The 21,291-nt window shown below is 39.9% G+C and overlaps 1 non-coding gene across 1 annotated transcript; it reads left to right on the top strand.

The window, feature by feature from the left end:
* Positions 1-10,329: 10,329 nt before the first annotated feature.
* Positions 10,330-10,436, top strand: LOC141694124 (small nucleolar RNA R71). The gene has a single exon (XR_012563452.1). It is a non-coding gene; the product is annotated as a small nucleolar RNA R71 (small nucleolar RNA).
* Positions 10,437-21,291: the final 10,855 nt, after the last annotated feature.

Consider the following 21,291-nt stretch of genomic DNA (forward strand, 5'->3'; position numbering starts at 1 on the left):
AAAATGTTTTAACATGCTTCCGTGATAGATAAAATCCTACAATAGTATCAGAGCATAGGTTGTATGCATATAGATCTGTGATAAAAATTTCAGAATTTTATGTGCTTGTATGAATTAATTATGATTTTTACAAGTTATACCATGGATTAATTATGATTGATTAGAAATTGTTTCTCAGAATTATTTTGACTGTAGATCTGGGTTCTACAAGTGTTGTAGATTAATTATTTTTACAAGTTTTTCATAATTTTATGATGAATGGATTAATTATTATGAATTTTTGAAGTTGTTTTATTTAAATTCGTAATTATATATATATATAAAATCTGTTATGTGTATATATATTTTTTTTGATTGCTGTTGTTTAAAGAAAAGGACAGTACTTGTGTACTGTTATGGTGGTGGCACGGGATCAGAGAAAAGTCAGCAGAAATTAGTACGGCGGCGACTGTTCAGAACAGGGGGAGAAGCACGCGTCTGACATGCGCGCGTGGGGCACACACGCTCGTGTGTCACGCGCGGCGCGTGTCAGACACGCGCGGGTCAATGGTCAGCCTTGTACTGACGTCATGCTGACATCATCAGATGACGTCATGCTGACGTCAGCTTAGGGTTTAGGGCGCGTGTGCGCGTGGGGGCGCGTGGGCGACAGTCTGACACGCGCCTGACAGTGCGTGTGCGCGTGGCGGCGCGTGGGTTTTCTTCTCGGGCTGCGTGTGGGCGCGTGCTTGGTCAGAATGAGGCGTGCTTGGTGACGTTGGATTCGTCTTTTCGAGACGCATCTAATGGTATATTATATGATATTTTATGAAATTGTTTCGAACTATTTATAGCTAACAGTAGTGTTTTAAAGCTGTTTGACTATTTTAATTGCTTTTAAATGCCTCATGTGATATATATAGATGTATAATGCTTAGACCAATATGCTACATGATGTAACATGCCTACCTTTACGTTTATTCATGCTTATATATGTGATATATGCTTAGTTATCATGCGATGATAGATTTAGGTGAACTTAATTAACATAAGGCGTTTGTTGGACAATCTAGTATAGTGAAATTGTTTCTTAACCTTTATATAAATATTATCAATACGATCATGAGATTCTTGTGTTTATGAAACACATAATTGAATATGAATTTTCAGTATTGAGAGAAAGGATGATTCTGTCAACAACAGATTTCTATCTGTAAGAAAGGGTTATTAAGTGATGCCTCTTGACAATGCTCCACCCGATCTGGGAATCATCTGATTATCGATTATTGATTTGAAATATTTAATTTAAAATGAATAATCTCTTTATAATATGATTATGATTGTAACTGTTAGGGCGAAATCACGCACTAATATTCATGCAAGTATACGCGTTCGCAAGTAATATAGAATACTTTCTAGTTCGTTCCCTCATATACTCAGACTAAGTTATTGTCTAATTTAACTCACTCACCAATGTATGATTACTTCTCAATGTTAAGATAATAACACTTAAAATTGTTGATTAAATATTAACTATAATTAACTACTTAATTAACCACTTAACTAACACTGTAATTTATCAATAATAAAATACTCATGAGATCACAACTTCATTATTACTTCCTTCTATAGCCATAGTTATTACCTTTAGCATGTGACAGTGATGATATTAATCGAATAACACAAAACTGATAAAAGCCAACTTTCATTGTACTAATACCATTCTACCAAACATCCACAATTAAGATAGAAATTGAATAGTCATCAATTATGTTGAGTTCCTATATGTCTACAGAAATTGACAACACAACGATTTAAGCACAAGTTATTCCTTTTGATTACATAGGGCAAATAAAACTGTTAGAGTTACCCACTAATCATGCACAACGTACATGAACCTATGCTAGCATGGCAAGTTCTAAATCTCAAGATCCACTGTCGCTTCACAAGAGATTAACACCCTATCTTATATGTTCGCGACGCACATAAGACGAATACGCACAACCAATACTAGATATCATGCAATCATCACACACTAAAGTATTAAACAATTAACTAAAGAATTCCATAATAAATCTGTTCCAACCCCATGATCACGATTAGCCCATAATAGAACTTATCGCCATCATGGGTTCATATGAAATCATGATAAACGAACACAAGAAAATAACAACTAAACTAATTATATTAAAACAGAGTACGTCACAAGAGTAAATAAGTCAAAGCAAGAAAACTAGCATCCAACGTTACAACGAAACAAGAATCACAAGAATATATGCTTCCTCTTCGTTGCTGTGTGCTAAATCGGTCTTCTTCCTTATCTCCTTCGCTTCTTGCAAAACACAATCTAAAACATAATCCCCTCTTAATACTCTGTGAAAAACGTCTCAAATCTACTTATATAATAGTCCCATAAAACTCAGATTACATAGAAGTTGGAAGCCAAACAGAAGTAGAAGTCTAAAACAATATATTATTTTCCCCGACCCTGCGCGGCCGCTCAGCATTTCTGCGCGGGCGCGCAAGGCTGCTGCGCGGCCGCTCAGCATTGCTGCGCGGGCGCGCAGGACCCTACTGGAAAATTTCCAGGTTTGCTCCGTTTCTTCGCCGTAATCTGCCCGTTCTTTTCCTCTCGCAATGGTGAACACATGCCAAGGCTTATTCTTGATGATTCCTCCTCCGAAATGCAACTAATACCCTGAAATGCATAAACACTAGAAAAATGCATCAAATACACAAAATACTTGATTTCAAGACACCAATTTAAGCCATTTTAAGACGTTCTAAGTGGTATAAAATGCCACTTATCACACCCCCAAACTTAAATCGATGCTTGTCCTCAAGCGTCACAGACTCAAAAACAAATAAAAATATGCATGAATGCAATCTATATGAAAATGCAACGATCCCCCTTTCTACAATTAACCAACCAAATTGTCACGTCTCAACGAATGCAGTTAGACACTAAAGATCAAGAAACTCATGCAAACGGACATACCGCCAGAAATGTGGTGTGTGCAAATGCTTAACAGATATGCTTCGGAACTAGACCAATTACTATGACTAGACTTTCCTCAAGGCAATCCTACGATTATACAAAGAATAAAAATTCTAGGCACAAAGTGATATACAACACTACAAGAACTTTAGAGCTTACTACGGAATCGTGCTTTTTATTTACAACGCAAATGCTTATTTGACCGTGCAGTGAGTGAGGTCCACAAAAGACTTATACAATGGTATCCATGTAACGAGCGTTAGGTTAGCGGATCCCAGACTCTAAAAGCCTTAGGTCACTAGGCACAAAGTCCCCTAAGAACTTAATAACTCGAATACCAAAGAGCCCACTCTTGATCAATTACGCAATTTTTTTTTTTTTTAACTCTGAGCAAGTGCGTTTCGCTCCATCTTGCTCAACCCTAGACTACTCGCATAACATGCGAGCCGGCTACTAGCCATTTGACGCCTAGCCACAACTAGCAACAAATTCCATTTTTACTCCATTTTTTTTCTTTTTCATGCCTTTACCACTAAGAACCTATTATCAAATTCTAAGCATAATAAATAGATTATCCTCAAAAATAATCAGATCATAACAACAATCTAGTCCTTCAGCATTCTCTAAGACTTAGTGACAATACAAGTGCTTCTAGCATGCATATCAACCTACACAACTTAATATCACTTTAATGCTATCACTACACTCGCATCAATATCACAATTCAGTCGATAAATCATTGCAAAAGGGATCATGGTATATGCATGAGCTATATGATATGACAACAAATAAAGCTATATAAAAAAAACTATATGGCAAAAATTATGCAACTATATGAACTAACTATCATGAATATGCAACTATATGACACACACAAAATATTCCTTAACTACCACCCCCAAACTTAAAATCTTCACTGTCCCCAGTGAAGGTAGTAGAAAGGAACACAGGGTATACCTACTCGGAGTCATCATCATCATCACCCTCAGTGGGTGGAGTATCAGGCGGCGGGTATGCAGAGTCCTCACCAAAAACTGGTCACTGGATATCAGCTCCAAGGCCTCGAAAAGCAGTACCTAACGCAAGGGTGAGCTCCTAAGCAAACCTGCTCTGCGTCTCATACATGGCATCCATCCACCGTGAAAGCCTCCTATACTGGGCATCACCCATCCCAGCACCCTCCTGAGCTCTCAAAGAACTAGCCTCACCACGCCCTGGCCTGGCCATAGTAGCACCTCGTGCTGGACGCCCTCGTGGAAGATGATAACCCAGCCCATGCTCCTCAGGCTCACCACCGGTCCACTCCTGCATCCCATTCAGAGTGCCAGAATCTATAGGAGCTGCTGGCAACTGCAACTGCTCATGAGCCGGCCAGTTCACTCCTACTGCACGGCATAGCTTTGTAACCGTGGATGCATAAGCGATGTTCATATGCTTTGCTCCCCTCAAAAACTTCAGAATTCCTTGGTAGATAAACTCACCAAGGTCCACATAGTATTCCTCATTCAGAATTCCCCACAACAACTGTGCTCTCTCAACTGTGACCTCGTGTGCATGTGAAGAAGGCAAAATATTAGCACATATAAATGCGTTCCATGCACGGGCATACCTGTTCATGGCGATCGCCGGAAAGTGACGATACTCATTATTGGCTGGACTGCGGTTCCAAACTGTGCCCGGTCGACAGAGAGTCGCACAAATCAAATCCAAGTCAAAATCCTCAGCAGTCTTTTCATTCCAGTTCTCCTCCTCGGGCTTCCTCTCTCGCTGTCCAATCACTCGGCAAATCGCCGCAGGATGATAATCAACCGTCAGCCCCCGAACTACAGAAAACCCATTCTTTTCAGCCTTCGCGTTCGCGTAGAACTCGCGAACAACACTCATCGGTACTGCTTCGGGTGACTCACAAAAAGCTATCCACCCCATCTCTGCAATCATGGGCAACAACTCACCATCCCTCCCTGATGGTAAAAACCCCCTCTCCTTCAGAATCGGCTTCCCCAACAGCCTAGTGTACTCCTCCTCCGCGGCTCTGTCAGTTAACCGAGGCCTCGCAGCAGTACCCCTTGATGAATCAGTAGTAGGAACTGTGCTGCTGCTGTCAATAGTGCGTGCTCTCTTGGGTGCCATTGATTTGTGAATAGAAGTGTGTAAGAACTGATTTTTGATGTTTATGAGAGGGTTTAAGTGTAGGAAGTTGTGGGAGATATGTAGGATATGTGTATGTATATATAGGGTGTGGAGTAGTTTAAATTAGATTAGGAGTGGGGTTGAGGGATAAAATCATGGGGTAATGGGAAAAGAATTCGTGGGTTTATGGGCTGTAATGGGTTTTTGTGTTTTTTTTTTTTCTGAACTGTAAAAAATTTCTGGAACTCGACCCCTGCGCGGCCGCTCAGCATTTCTGCGCGGGCGCGCAGCAAGCTGCGCGGCCGCTCAGCATAGCTGCGCGGGCGAGCAGAGGGTCTCTGGAAATTTTTTTTTCAGCCCCTGTTTTCTGATTTTTTTATGTTTTTGGATAGGTTATTAACTTCTAAGGGTTCCTGTAACAACAATTCATGGGTTGCCTCCCATGCAGCGCTTCTTTTTCGTCATTAGCTTGACGTTCCGTTCCTTTCTCACGTAGTCAACAAAATGGCACTAACCACCTCTCGGTTTGCCATGTCCCCATAGTAGTGCTTCAACCGCTGACCGTTAACCTTGAATGCTTGGTCCGAATCATTCTCAAAAATTTCCACCGCTCCATGTGGAAACACAGTTTTGACAATAAAAGGTCCAGACCACCTTGATTTCAACTTCCCAGGAAAAAGTCGGAGCCGAGAGTTGAATAACAGAACTTGTTGCCCTGGCACAAACAACTTAGGATGTAGCTTCCTATCGTGCCACCTTTTCACCTTTTCCTTATACATTTTGTTATTCTCGTACGCTTGAAGTCGAAATTCATCAAGTTCATTAAGCTGAAGCATTCTTTTCTTACCAGCTGCATCTAAATCCAGGTTCAATTTCTTCAATGCCCAGTAGGCCTTATGCTCAAGCTCCGCCGGTAGATGACATCCCTTACCGTACACCAACTGAAACGGTGACATCCCAAGTGGAGTTTTGTATGCTGTTCTGTAAGCCCAAACAGCTTCATCGAGCTTTAAAGACCAATCCTTCCTTGATGGACAAACAACCTTCTCTAGAATGCGCTTTATCTCTTTGTTAGACACTTCCGCTTGACCATTTGTTTGCGGATGATAGGCAGTAGCTACTCGATGATTCACATTATAACGCTGCATCATAGAAGTGAACTTACGGTTGCAAAAATGCGATCCTTCATCACTTATGATTACCCGAGGTGTTCCAAACCTTGTGAAAATTTGCTTATGAAGAAAATTTAGCACTGCCTTTGCATCATTTGTTGGTAAAGCTTTAACTTCGACCCATTTTGAGACATAATCGACTGCCAGCAAAATGTACTGATTATTGCAAGATGAGATAAAAGGCCCCATGAAATCGATTCCCCATACATCAAAGACCTCGACTTCAAGCATCACATTTAATGGCATCTCATCCTTCCTTGACAAATTTCCCACTCTTTGGCAACGATCACACCTTAAAACAAACTGATGAGCATCCTTGAACAAGGTGGGCCAGAAAAAACCTGCTTGCAGAATACGAGCTGCCGTTTTCTCACCTCCATAGTGTCCACCATAAACCGTGGAATGGCAGTCTCGTAATATCCCCTCCGTCTCACAGAACGGGATACATCTCCTGATGATCTGGTCAGCTCCCTGTCTAAACAAATATGGTTCATCCCACATATATCACTTCACCTCATGCAGAAACTTCTTCTTTTGCGTGGATGTCAAATTGGGAGGCATTATATTGCTGACAAGATAGTTTACAATATCTGCAAACCATGGTTCTTCCTCCTGAATTGCAAACAACTGCTCATCCGGAAAAGATTCATTGATTAACGTCCTATCTTGTGAAGTAGAATCAGGATTCTCCAACCTAGAGAGATGGTCAGCTACTTGATTCTCGGTACCTTTTCTATCTTTGATCTCTAACTCAAATTCCTGAAGTAAAAGCACCCAACGAATGAGTCTCGGCTTTGAATCCTTCTTAGAAACCAGATAGCGAATAGCTGCATGATCAGTGAATACTGTCACTTTCGTACCAAGCAGATAAGATCGAAATTTCTCAAAGCCAAAGACTATAGCCAAAAGCTCCTTCTCAGTAGTGGTGTAGTTCAATTGGGCCCCATTTAAAGTCTTACTCGCATAGTAGACCACATGGAAGAGATTTTTCTTGCGCTGTCCCAGAACTGCACCTACCGCATAGTCACTCGCATCACACATCATCTCAAACGGTTCTGTCCAATCTGGTGCTGTAATAACTGGTGCCGTGATCAAACTCTCCTTGGGAGTCTCGAATGCTGCCAAACATTCATCATCAAATTTGAAAGGCACATCTTTCTCAAGTAAATTGCACAACGGCTTAGATATCTTTGAAAAGTCCTTGATGAATCGCCGATAAAAACCCGCATGACCGAGAAAACTACGGATTCCTTTCACTGAATTAGGTGGGGGAAGATTTTCAATGACTCCCACCTTGGCCTTGTCCACCTCCAGACCTTTGCTAGAGACCTTATGCCCAAGGATAATGCCTTCACGCACCATAAATGACATTTCTCCCAATTAAGCACCAAATTAGTTTCCACGCATCTTTTGAGTACGGCGCGCAGATTATTCAAGCATTCATCATATGAGTGTCCAAAGACGGAGAAGTCATCCATGAACACTTCGACGTTATTTCCAATCATGTCAGAGAATATAGCCATCATACATCTCTGAAAGGTGGCCGGGGCGCCACATAACCCAAACGAAACTCTACGAAAAGCAAATGTGCCAAATGGACAAGTGAAGGTAGTCTTTTCCTGATCCTTTGGTGCAATACAAATCTGATTATACCCGGAATACCCATCCAGAAGACAAAAATACTCATGTCCCGCCAATCTGTCAAGCATTTGATCAATGAATGGGAGAGGGAAGTGATCCTTTCTTGTGGCTTTGTTCAATTTTCTATAATCCATGCATACTCTTCATCCTGTAACTGTTCGAGTAGGGATGAGCTCATTCTTTTCATTTGCGACCACAGTGATACCTCCCTTCTTAGGAACACATTGTACAGGGCTCACCCACGAGCTGTCAGAAATAGGATAAATGATGCCTGCATCTAGCCATTTCAGAATTTCTTTCTTCACCACCTCCTTCATGATTGGGTTCAGTCTTCGCTGTTGTTCCACAGTTGGCTTACTACCTTCCTCTAACAGAATTTTATGCATACAATATGAGGGACTTATCCCCTTGATGTCTGCTATAGTCCATCCTATAGCCGATTTGAATTCTCTCAAAATCCTTAAGAGCTTGTCTTCCTCACTACTTGAAAGGTCAGCTGAAATAATAACAGGTAACGTAGATGAATCACCTAAAAAGGCATACCTCAAGTGTTCAGGTAATGGTTTGAGCTCTAAGGTAGGCGCTTCCTCTATTGATGGTTTGAGCTTCCCTTCAGCGTTCTTGAGGTCAGAAGTACCAAGAGATTCAAATGGTATATCTAGCTTTCGCTTCCAGGGAGAAGCGTTCAGATATTGTAATTGCTCGTTGCTATCTTCATCATCACTGTCAAATTCCCCCACTAAGGTCTTTTCCAATACATCAGACATTAGCATGTGATCGAGTTCCGAAGTAACCGCAGAATCAATCACATCCACTTTTAAGCACTCCTCATCTTCTGTAGGGAATTTCATTGCCTTGAATACGTTGAAGGTCACATCCTGATCTTGAACCCGCATAGTAAGTTCTCCTTTTTGCACATCTATCAAGGTACGGCCAGTTGCCAAGAAAGGCCTCCCCAAGATTATGGGAATCTTTTTATCTTCCTCAAAATCCAGAATAACAAAATCAGCAGGAAAGAAGAGCTTATCCAACTTGACGAGCACATCCTCAACTATGCCCCTTGGGTAAGTAATGGAACGGTCCGCCAATTGTAGCGACATGTATGTGGGTTTTGGATCAGGTAGGTCCAGCTTTTTAAAGATCGACAACGGCATCAGATTAATGCTTGCTCCCAAATCACAAAGGCACTTGTCAAAAGTTAGATTGCCAATGGTGCAAGGAATGGTGAAGCTTCCTGGATCTTTCAGTTTTGGTGGTAACTTTTGTTGCAGAACCGCGCTGCATTCTTCCGTGAGAGCAACGGTTTCAAGGTCATCCAGTTTCACCTTCCTTGAAAGAATAGTCTTCATAAACTTCGCATAACTAGGCATTTGTTCCAGAGCCTCAGCGAAAGGTATATTGATATGAAGTTTCTTGAACACCTCCAGAAATTTCCCGAACTGTCTATCCAGCTTTTGTTGCTGCAATCTCTTAGGAAAAGGTGGTGGAGGATAGAGCTATTTCTCCCCTGTATTAGCCTCAGGCAGAGTGTGTTCAACAGTAGTCTTCCTTGGTTCCGCCGCTTTCTCCCTTTGCTTAGATTCTTCATCTCGAACTTCAGCTTCGACTTCTTTTGCCTTTTCAGCATCAGCTACTTTTCCAGACCTTAAGGTAATAGCCTTGACTTGCTCTTTAGCTTCCTTCCTGCCTGGTACTTCCGTGTCACTGGGAAGAGTGCCAGGTTGACGATTGAGCACTGCATTGGCTAATTGACCGATTTGATTTTCCAAGGTCTTGATAGAAACCGCCTGACTCTTGCACAACAGCTTAAGTTCCTCAAAATCAGCACTAGTAGGTGCAGCTGCACTTCCCTATTGAGGATATGATTGTCTTGTAGCATACTGCTGTGGTTGCTGGAATCCAGGTGGGTTAAACTGTTTACTCACTCCTTGCTGATATGGTGGCTGAATAGCATTCTGATTATTTCCCCAGCTGAAATTTGGATGATTTCTGTTGTTAGGATGATAAGTCGCTGGCACAGGCTGCTGTTGTCGCTGATAATTATTCACATACTGAACAGATTCGTTGACAAGAGAACACTGATCCGTAGCATGAGAACCTGCACAAAGCTCACAAACCATAGCTATTTGATTAACTCCATACGTAGCCAAAGAATCAACCTTCATTGATAGCGCTTGGAGCTGGGCTGCAATAGCGGTGGCTGCATCAACTTCCAGAATACCTGCTACCTTGCCTGATGTCATCCTCTGAGTTGGGTTTTGATGCTCATTTGCAGCCATCGTCTCAATAAGATTGTACGCCTCAGTATAGCTTTTAGCCCATAAGGCGCCTCCAGCTGCTGCATCGAGCATGGGCCGAGATTGAGCCCCCAAACCATTATAAAAACCAGTGATTACCATCCAATCCGGCATTCCATGATGTGGACATTTTCTCAACATTTCCTTGTAGCGTTCCCAAGCCTCGCACATAGATTCTGTAGGTTGCTGCGCAAACTGAGTAAGAGCACTCCTCATAGCAGCAGTCTTTGCCATTGGATAAAACTTCACCAGAAACTTTTGCGCAAGATCTTGCCACGTAGTGATTGACCCAGCTGGTTCAGAATGTAACCAGTCTTTAGCCTTATCCCTCAGTGAGAATGGGAAAAGCCTCAACTTGATAGCCTCATCAGTCACGCCATTATACTTAAAAGTGCTGCAGATCTCGACAAAATTCCTTATGTGCATGTTGGGGTCTTCAGTTGCCGCTCCTCCAAAAGAAACAGAATTCTGCACCATCTGAATAGTGCCCGGCTTGATTTCAAAGGTGTTAGCTTGAATAGCCGGATGAAGGATGCTTGACTGAATGTCATCAATTTTAGGCCGAGAAAAATCCATAAGAGCTGGATCAGCTTGAACAATATGATCTCCCATGTTTACTGGTTCTTTCTGCTCAGTTCCTGAATCCGAATCCTCAAAATCTAACTTCTCCGGTGTATCAAGAACTTCGTCTTTCTCCTCAGCTGTATCTAAGGTCCTCTTGCGAGCACGAGAACGAGTTTGCATAAACGCACTAAAGTACCTGAAACACAACCGAAAAGAGTAATTAACTACTACGTCCTAATCACTGAGTCCTAATGACCAATGATGGTAAGTACATAAACTAAACAAATACGCCGAGTCCCCGGCAGCGGCGCCAAAAACTTGTTAGGGCGAAATCACGCACTAATATTCACGCAAGTATACGCGTTCGCAAGTAATATAGAATACTTTCTAGTTCGTTCCCTCATAGACTCAGACTAAGTTATTGTCTAATTTAACTCACTCACCAATGTATGATTACTTCTCAATGTTAAGATAATAACACTTAAAATTGTTGATTAAATATTAACTATAATTAACTACTTAATTAACCACTTAACTAACACTGCAATTTATCAATAATAAAACACTCATGAGATCACAACTTCATTATTACTTCCTTTTATAGCCATAGTTATTACCTTTAGCATGTGACAGTGATGATATTAATCGAATAACACAAAACTGATAAAAGCCAACTTTCATTGTACTAATACCATTCTACCAAACATCCACAATTAAGATAGAAATTGAATAGTCATCAATTATGTTGAGTTCCTATATGTCTACAGAAATTGACAACACAACGATTTAAGCACAAGTTATTCCTTTTGATTACATAGGGCAAATAAAACTGTTAGAGTTACCCACTAATCATGCACAACGTACATGAACCTATGCTAGCATGGCAAGTTCTAAATCTCAAGATCCACTGTCGCTTCACAAGAGATTAACACCCTATCTTATATGTTCGCGACGCACATAAGACGAATACGCACAACCAATACTAGATATCATGCAATCATCACACACTAAAGTATTAAACAATTAACTAAAGAATTCCATAATAAATCCGTTCCAACCCCATGATCACGATTAGCCCATAATAGAACTTATCGCCATCATGGGTTCATATGAAATCATGATAAACGAACACAAGAAAATAACAACTAAACTAATTATATTAAAACAGAGTACGTCACAAGAGTAAATAAGTCAAAGCAAGAAAACTAGCATCCAACGTTACAACGAAACAAGAATCACAAGAATATATGCTTCCTCTTCGTTGCTGTGTGCTAAATCGGTCTTCTTCCTTATCTCCTTCGCTTCTTGCAAAACACAATCTAAAACATAATCCCCTCATAATACTCTGTGAAAAACGTCTCAAATCTACTTATATAATAGTCCCATAAAACTCAGATTACATAGAAGTTGGAAGCCAAACAGAAGTAGAAGTCTAAAACAATATATTAATTTCCCCGACCCTGCGCGGCCGCTCAGCATTTCTGCGCGGGCGCGCAAGGCTGCTGCGCAGCCGCTCAGCATTGCTGCGCGGGCGCGCAGGACCCTACTGGAAAATTTCCAGGTTTGCTCCGTTTCTTCGCCGTAATCTGCCCGTTCTTTTCCTCTCGCAATGGTGAACACATGCCAAGGCTTATTCTTGATGATTCCTCCTCCGAAATGCAACTAATACCCTGAAATGCATAAACACTAGAAAAACGCATCAAATACATAAAATACTTGATTTCAAGACACCAATTTAAGCCATTTTAAGACGTTCTAAGTGGTATAAAATGCCACTTATCAGTAACGTAATATAATCCCTCTAAAATTAAATAATATCAAGTAGTAATTGGCCAATGACACAACGGGCTTGTGTCGGTCATAGCCTTCCAACATGATAGAAATTGGTTCTTATTTTTAAATCATTATCGTTTCGTGCTACAGCCGAGGGCTTTGATTTCGAAATAAGAAATACTTGTCTATTACATAGAGATGTGTACATTGAATTAGAATCTAAAGGTCGTTACGTGCTACAGCCATGGGCCGTTGGAGACTGATTCAATTGTACGAAATGTTGGATTAGACTTGACTTAGAATATTGAGTTTGTCGTGCCACAGCCGTGACTCAATTATTCAAGAGATTAAAGTTATATTAGGGAATAACATAAGATGTAATTGACAAGAGTTGTCTGCCTATTGAACATCACATGACGTTTCGTGCTACAGCCGAGGTTGTGTGATGGAATGTAGGATCCCTATTCCCACTAGCATTATGAATGCTTAATTTTCACTTAGGGGTTGAATAAATTAGATAAACTAGTGGGAGACACTTATGAATAAAGACCCGATTTATATAGTGTTTTGAAATGAAATTGAATATTTGCTAAGTGTTGTTATGTGTTTATCATTTACAGATTTACTATATTCGTTATGTCTTCTACACTATCACTCCGGAGCATACTAGATGCTCACAAGTTGACTGGTCCTAATTTAGCTGTTTGCTTTCACTGTAACAAGTTGGGGCACTGGAAGAGGAACTGTAAGGTTTACCTTGCAGAATTGAAGAAGAAGAAGGGTAGTGAGACTACCGCTTCTGATTCAGGCATGTTCATGATCGAAGTTAATATGTCACTAGGTCAAATTTCTACTTGGGTATTAGATACCGCATGTGGTTCTCATATTTGCAATTCGTTGCAAGGACTAAAGGGAAGTAGGACTCTTGAAAAAGATGAGGTGATTCTACGTATGGGCAATGGAGCAAGGGTTGCGGCCATATCTGTAGGATCATTTAGTTTACATATGCCTACGGGTAAGACTATTATTTTGAATAATTGTTATTACGTTCCCTCTATTGTGAGGATTATTGTTTCTATTCCTATGTTGGATTTGGATGGTTTCTCATTTATTATTAAGAATAATGAATGTCCCATTCTTAGAGATAATGTTCTTTATGGACGTGGAATTTTAAATAATGGTCTGTATGTATGTGACGTAGAGCATGATTTACTTCAGATTGAACAAACTAACAAAAGAAAACGAGATGATGAAAATCTGACCTATTTATGGCACTGTAGGCTAGGTCATATTAGTGAAAATAGACTGCGGACATTGCATAAGGAAGGGTTACTTGACCTCTTTGATTTTGAATCATATCCTACATGCGAGTCTTGTCTATTGGGTAAAATGACCAAATCTCCATTTAGTGGACATGGAGAGAGGGCTGCAGATTTGCTAGGATTGGTACACACAGATGTATGTGGACCAATGTCTACGCAAGCCATGGGTGGATTTTCATACTTCATTACTTTCATAGATGATAGATCTAGATTCGGATATGTGTATTTGATGAAACACAAGTCTGAAGCCTTTGAAAAGTTCAAAGAATATAAACATGAAGTGGAGAAACAAACCAAACACAGTATTATAACTCTTCGATCAGATCGAGGTGGTGAATACTTGAATGGAGAGTTTCTAGATTATCTCAAAGAAAATGGTATAGTCTCCCAGTGGACTCCTCCATATACTCCATAGTTGAATGAGGTATCTGAAAGGAGAAATCGAACTTTGTTAGACATGGTTCGGTCCATGATGAGCTATGCGAATCTTCCAGTATTCCTATGGGGTTATGCATTGGAAACCCCAGCATATTTACTGAATAAGGTTCCTTCCAAATCTGTTCCTCAAACTCCATATGAGATATGGAAAGAAAGGAAACCGAGTCTTAAACACGTTAAGATTTGGGGATGTCCAGCTTATGTCAAGAAAGTTGACCCAGATAAGCTGGAATCTCGATCCATAAAATGTAATTTTGTGGGATATCCTAAAGAGACTTTGGGGTATTACTTTTACATCGATCATCGGGTGTTTGTCTCCAGACATGCTACCTTATTGGAAAAGCAGTTTATCCTTGAAGGAAACAGTGGGAGCAAAATTGAACTTGATGAAGTTCAAGAAGCACAAACTACTACGGATCAAGTGGAAACACCTATTCAGACTGAACAACCTTCTGTGGAACAGCCCATTCGTAGGACAGGGAGAGTGTCTCGCCAACCTGAGAGGTATTATGGCCCTGTCATTGAGAATGGCAATGAGTTGTCAATCATTGATGATGACGACCCTGTGACCTACAATGAGGCTATGAGTAGAGTTGACTCAGAGAAATGGCATAGTGCCATGAAATCCGAAATGGAATCTATATATACCAACCAAGTATGGACTCTGGTTGAGGCGCCTGAAGGTGTTAAGCCTATTGGGTGCAAGTGGGTATACAAAAGAAAGATTGGAGCAGATGGCCAGGTGTAGACCTATAAGGCCAGGCTCGTGGAAAAAGGATTCAAACAAAGGCAAGGGATTGACTTTGATGAAACTTTTTCGCCTATAGCCCTATTAAAATCAATTCAGATTTTGCTTGCGATTGCTGCTTACTACGACTATGAGATCTGGAAAATGGACGTGAAAATGGCCTTCCTCAATGGGGAACTTCAGGAGGAAGTGTATATGACATAGCCAGAGGGTTTTCTTTCCAAGGGAAATGAACACCTAGTGTGTAAGCTGCTGCGAACCATATATGGTTTAAGGCAAGCTTCTCGTAGATGGAACATCCATTTTGATGAGACAATCAAAGAGTTTGGTTTTATAAAAAATATAGATGAACCATGTGTCTACAAGAAGGTTAGTGGGAGCGCGGTAACATTTCTTGTATTATATATAGATGACATACTTCTTATAGGAAATGATATACCGATGCTGCAATCAGTCAAAGTATGGCTATCAAAGAACTTCACCATGAAGGACTTGGGAGAAGCATCCTACATTCTCGGTATGAAGATCTATAGAGATAGATCTAGAAGAATGATAGGTCTTACCCAGGGTACATACATCCAGAAAGTGCTTAAAAGGTTTAGTATGGAAAACTCCAAAAGAGGTCTCATACCGATGAGCCATGGAGTGTCCCTTTTCGAGAAAATGTCTCCTAAGACACATGAGGAAAGAGAGTGTATGAGTATGATTCCTTTTTGCTTCAGCAATATGATCTATCATATACATGATGGTGTATACAAGGCCTGATGTTGCTTATTCAATTAGTGTGACGAGCAGATATCAGTCCAATCCAGGTGAAGACCACTGGAAAGCAGTGAAAAACAACCTTGAGTACTTACGAAGGACTCAGGACATTTTTCTTGTTTTTGGTGGTGAATCTGAGTTGAAAATAGAGGGTTATACTGACTTTATTTTTCAATCAGAAAATGATAGCAAATCCATGTCAGGGTACGTGTTTACTCTGAATGGTGGTGCGATTAGTTGGAAGAGTTCCAAACAGTCTACAACGGCTGACTCCTCAGCGGAAGCAGAATATATAGCTACAAGTGAGGCTGCAAAAGAAGCCGTTTGGATGAGGAAATTTGTTTCTGAATTGGGAGTTGTTCCTAGCGTTGAAGAGCCTATTGTGTTGTATTGTGATAACAACGCAGCAATAGCACAAGCCAAGGAACCTAGGTCTCATAAAAATTCCAAACATGTCCTGCGGCGCTTTCATCTGATTAGGGAGATTGTTGAAAGAGGAGATGTCAACGTCGAGAGAGTTGACACACATAACAACATAGCAGACCCTTTAACAAAGCCACTTTCTCAAAGTCACTTTGATCGTCATAAAGACAAGATGGGTATTAGATACCAGAGTGATTGGCTTTAGTACAAGTGGGAGATTGAAAGAGATATGTCCTAAGTCCAATCATGTATGAGGATTTAGGAATAACTTTTATGTAATCTGTTTTGATTTCATTGATATTAATAAAAGACTTGTTTTGTTTTTATTGCGGGCTCTATCTATTTTAAGTGTTTAAATAAGATATACCACAGTTTAGAGTAAAGCTTTTTATGGATTGTGATGAGATCATAATAATGAGACCTAAAAGATGATAACTCTAAACTTAAATAGTTCCTGGTCGTAGGATTACTAACTGGTAATTAATAATCCGCAAAGATCGGTACATACTATGCTTGCTTCATTATGAAGGATGTCTGTTCTCATAGACATTTGTGTGGTGACACTATAGCTAGTATGTAGGTGCTTATTATAGAATAAGTTCACTGAACATGACTCACACAGCTGAACAACTGATGGAGTTCACTCACGTGTCAGCAGTTGTTCACATAGTGATAGTTGTACAAGTATCCTTAGACTTGAGGTCATCATAGTCATCTTGTGTACACTGAACTATGCTTTGGTTTAGTTCTTAGTCTCTAGGGACAATTATAAGGGCTCTACTGGGTATAGGAATTTGTACACGAAGATAGTGTATGATCAATAAAGGATCTACCCCTTCCAGTGAAGGAAGAGAATGTTCAATGCTGATCCACTTATGCTAGTTCAGGAATCTCTGGCCAGAGAGAATAAAATTAGAAAGGAGTTTCTAATTTACATTAAATAGAACTAAGTATAGTGAATGGGAAAGCAAGTGATTAAATAAGATAGGCTTGACACAAGTTCCATGCCTTATATTTAATCGTGACATTGCAGGGTAGAAGGAATTGATTGTACGGTAACTACTCTCTGAATAGGTTCTTAGTATTTTAAGCAGTGAATTCGTATTATCCGGATAGTCGCGATATGCTGAGAAGTATCCCTCACGATGTAGAATAAATATGATTAATTAATTAATCATATTTAATGAATTAGAGAATTTATATAAATAATGATAAAATAGTTTTATTATTATTTATTTCTACTACCGGCTTAATATTAAACCTACAGGGTCACACCATAAAAGAGAATGATTTAATGGTGGAGGAATTAATTAATAATGGCTGATAATTATTTATTTATGAAATAAATAATTAATTGGCAAATTTAATAATTGATTAAATGAGATTTAATTGATTATAAATTAATTAAGAAAAGGTTCTTAATATTATTAATTAAGAATTTAATTTTTGGAAATTAAATCAAGTGAGAGAATTATTTCTAAAGTGTTTAGAAAAAGGATTAATAATTAAAAGGTGTTTTAATTATTAGTGAGAATAATAAAGGGTTAATAATAATAATATTTTATGGGAAAATTTCCAGCTGAAAATTTTGCCTATAAATATACTATTATAAACCCTATTTTTGTCTCAACCTAAAAAGTTTACAAAAACCCTAATTCTCTCCACCTCCTTTTCCTTCATTATATCGATTTCTTGGTGGATACTGGTGGAGTGCTTCACACTTGAGGAGCAGCTGCTAGGGATCTCCGCTCATTGTTCTTGGATCACTTTTAAAGGTTAGAATCGATCCCATATGTTTTAATCACGATTTTTTTGCATATTATATGGATTTTATATGTGTAAAAATGTTTTGCCATTCTTCCGTGATAGATAAAATCCTTCACAAAAGACTCCAACCCTCTCCCTAATATCGATCAACAGATTGATGCAACTGCAGGACATATTATGCTTAGCTTTATGAATGCTTTTTCACGATACAACCAGGTCAAGATGGATCCAAAAGATATTGCAAAAACAACATTCATTACTCACCGGGCTGTATACGCTTTTATTATGATGCCGTTCGGACTCATCAACATTGGAGCAACTAACCAGAAAATGATGAACATAATCTTCAAAGACCAACTAGGGAGGAACATAGAGTCATATGTCGATGACATGATCTTCAAGTCCACAAGGACCACAACCATTCCGGACCACATAAAAGATCTTAAAGAATGCTTCGATAACTTAAGGAAGTACAACATGAAACTAAACCTGAAAAAATGTGCATTCGGGGTTTCCGAAGGAAAATTTCTCGGCTTCTTGGTTTGTTAAAGAGGAATTGAGGCAAATTCGGAAACGATACACGCAATCATGGAAATGAAATATCCCCGAACCCAGAAAAATATTCAGAAGCTAGCTAGATGCCTCGCAGCACTTTGTAGGTTTATCCCAAAACTTGTGGAAATGTGACACCCCTTCTTCGAATTGCTCAAAGGTGCCCGAAATAAGAAGTTGATAGATTGGACCCCGGAATGCAATTTAGCATCTGAAGGAGTTAAAAAAATCTCATGAACCCCCAATCTTATTAAAAGAAAAACCAGGAGAATCTCTCTCTCTCTCTCTCTACATAGCGGCTGGACCAGTGGTCGTCTCTCATGCACTTATTCGGGAGGAAAAGGGAATCCATAACCCAGTATACTATGTCATCCAAGTCCTCAAAGATGCGGAAACTCGGTGCCCAAAATTGAAATTTTTTTCTTTGGCCCTTGTGCACTCAAGTAGGAAGCTAAGGCAATACTTCCAAGGCCGAAAAATCAAAGTGGTCACCGATCAACCCCTCAGAGAAATCATTCATAAACCAGATGCGTCCGGGAGACTTGTTAACTGGGCAATTGAACTAAGTAGGTTCAATATCAAGTTTGTGCCCAGGAAACCAATAAAGGCTCAAGCACTGGCAGAGTTTGTGATGGAGTGCACTTTTCCCGACTCCCCATTAAATACCAAAAATCCAACCAGCATCGAAGGTGAGCAAGAATTTATGGACTTTATATGTGGATGGTTCGACAACACCTGAAAGATCTGGGGCCAGACTCATTCTTACAAGCCTCGAAGGCTTTACCATTTAGCAAGCAATAATCTTCGCTTTCAAAGCAACGAATAATCAGGCCGAGTACGAAACACTACTCTCCGGACTCAAACTAGAAAAATCTCTCGGGGTGACGAGTCTAATTATACATAATGATTCCCAGATTGTGGTTAAACAGACAAACTGGACGTACATCGCCAAAAATTAAAAACTAGCGCAATACCAAGCCATGGTAAGGAGTATCTTGTAAACTATCTCGGATACAACCATCCTACAGATCAACAGAGAAGAAAATGCTAAGGCAGATGAGCTCTCCAAACTAGTACAAAACTTTTCAGATCTAAGCTCCTCGGTTTATTTTGAAGAACTACGGACCCCCAGTACCGAAATGGTTGAGATCTTGTGCATCAACAGCCTAAAAAATTGGATGACACCCTTTATAACGTACTTGAAAGACGGAATACTCTTAGAAGACAAAAATAAGGCTAAGTACTTGAAATAAAAAGATGCTCGCTTTTTCCTGAAAGATTATCAACTTTATAGACGTACATTCTCAGCTTCAACTCTCAAGTGTGTCGACCCGGATGAAGCCAATTATTGCCTGCGGGAAGTGCATGACGGCATATGTGGAGATCACTTAGTTGCAAAAGCTTTAACATACAAGATAATCCGACAAGGATACTACTGGCCAATAATTCACGCAGATGCAATTGAGTATGTAAAGAAATGTAGCAGGTGTTAGATGTTCAGCAATGTCCCAAGGCAAAGTCCAAGCCTTCCTGCTTCTGTACTTTCCTCAATCCCTTTTGTCATATCGGGCATTGACATCATGGGAACTTTCCCCCCGGAAAAGGGCGACCTCCGCTATGTTTGAGTAACTATTATTTACATGACCAAATGGGATAAAGCCAAGGTAATGCACACAATCAATCAACAAGACTGCATAAAATTCATGAATGTCATAGTGATGAGGTTTGGAATCCTAGTGGTCTTGGTCTCAGACAATGGGCCACAATTCATAGGCTCATATTTTGAAGCATACCTGAAGGAGCTCAGGATAAAATACAAAAGGTCTTCTATGGCACACCCCCAAAGAAATAGACACGTGGAGGTAACAAACAGAACAATCCCACGGGGACTCGAGAAAAGGCTAGAAGACTCTAAAAAGACCTGTCCAGGTGAATTACCCAAAGTTTTATGGTCATACAAAACTACCCCAATGACGGGAATATGACAAACCCCCTTTAAGCTGGCATAGGGCTAGGAAGCTAGATTCCCGGTAGAAACTGGATCCCCATCTCATAGAATCATCTATTTTAACGAAATCTCCAACATAGAAGGCCTAAAGACCAATCTCGAGCTGTTTGATGATGTAAGGGACCGGGCTGTTCGGAAAATGGAAAAATACAAAGAAAAGACAAAGTTCTACTTTGGAAAGAAAGCCAAAATTAGGGAGAATGAAGTTGGAAACTTAGTTCTCTGGGACACATAAGCTTCGGATCTGACAAACTAAGGCAAGCTACAACCTAACTGAGATGGACCGTATAAAATCAAAGAAGAATTACGACCGAAAACCTACAAACTGAGCTACCTAAATGACACAGAGGTCTCAAACACCTAGCATGGGGCTTGACTAAGAATACTACCAGTAAAAAGATAAGCTAAATCCCGGAGCAATCTCCCCAGCAAATAAGAACTTAAAAATTGTACTATGTATCTATATTAGAAATTATGCTCCCGAATCTTACTTATGAAATTTATTGTAATGAAATGCTCTATTTTGAACTTACATGCATGTCTATCTCTTGATCTTCGTTTAAACACATTCTATGTGTACTTAGAAAATTTTCACGATTGTAATTTTTAACCCCAACCCGGGGTCGATTAAACACAACTCATGTGTACTAAGAAATTTTTTCTCAATTTAAAATTTTGAACCCCAACCTGTGGTCGATTAAATATAGCCCATGTGTA

This window comes from Apium graveolens, chromosome 10 (assembly GCF_009905375.1).
Source record: "Apium graveolens cultivar Ventura chromosome 10, ASM990537v1, whole genome shotgun sequence".
Lineage (NCBI taxonomy): Eukaryota > Viridiplantae > Streptophyta > Magnoliopsida > Apiales > Apiaceae > Apium > Apium graveolens.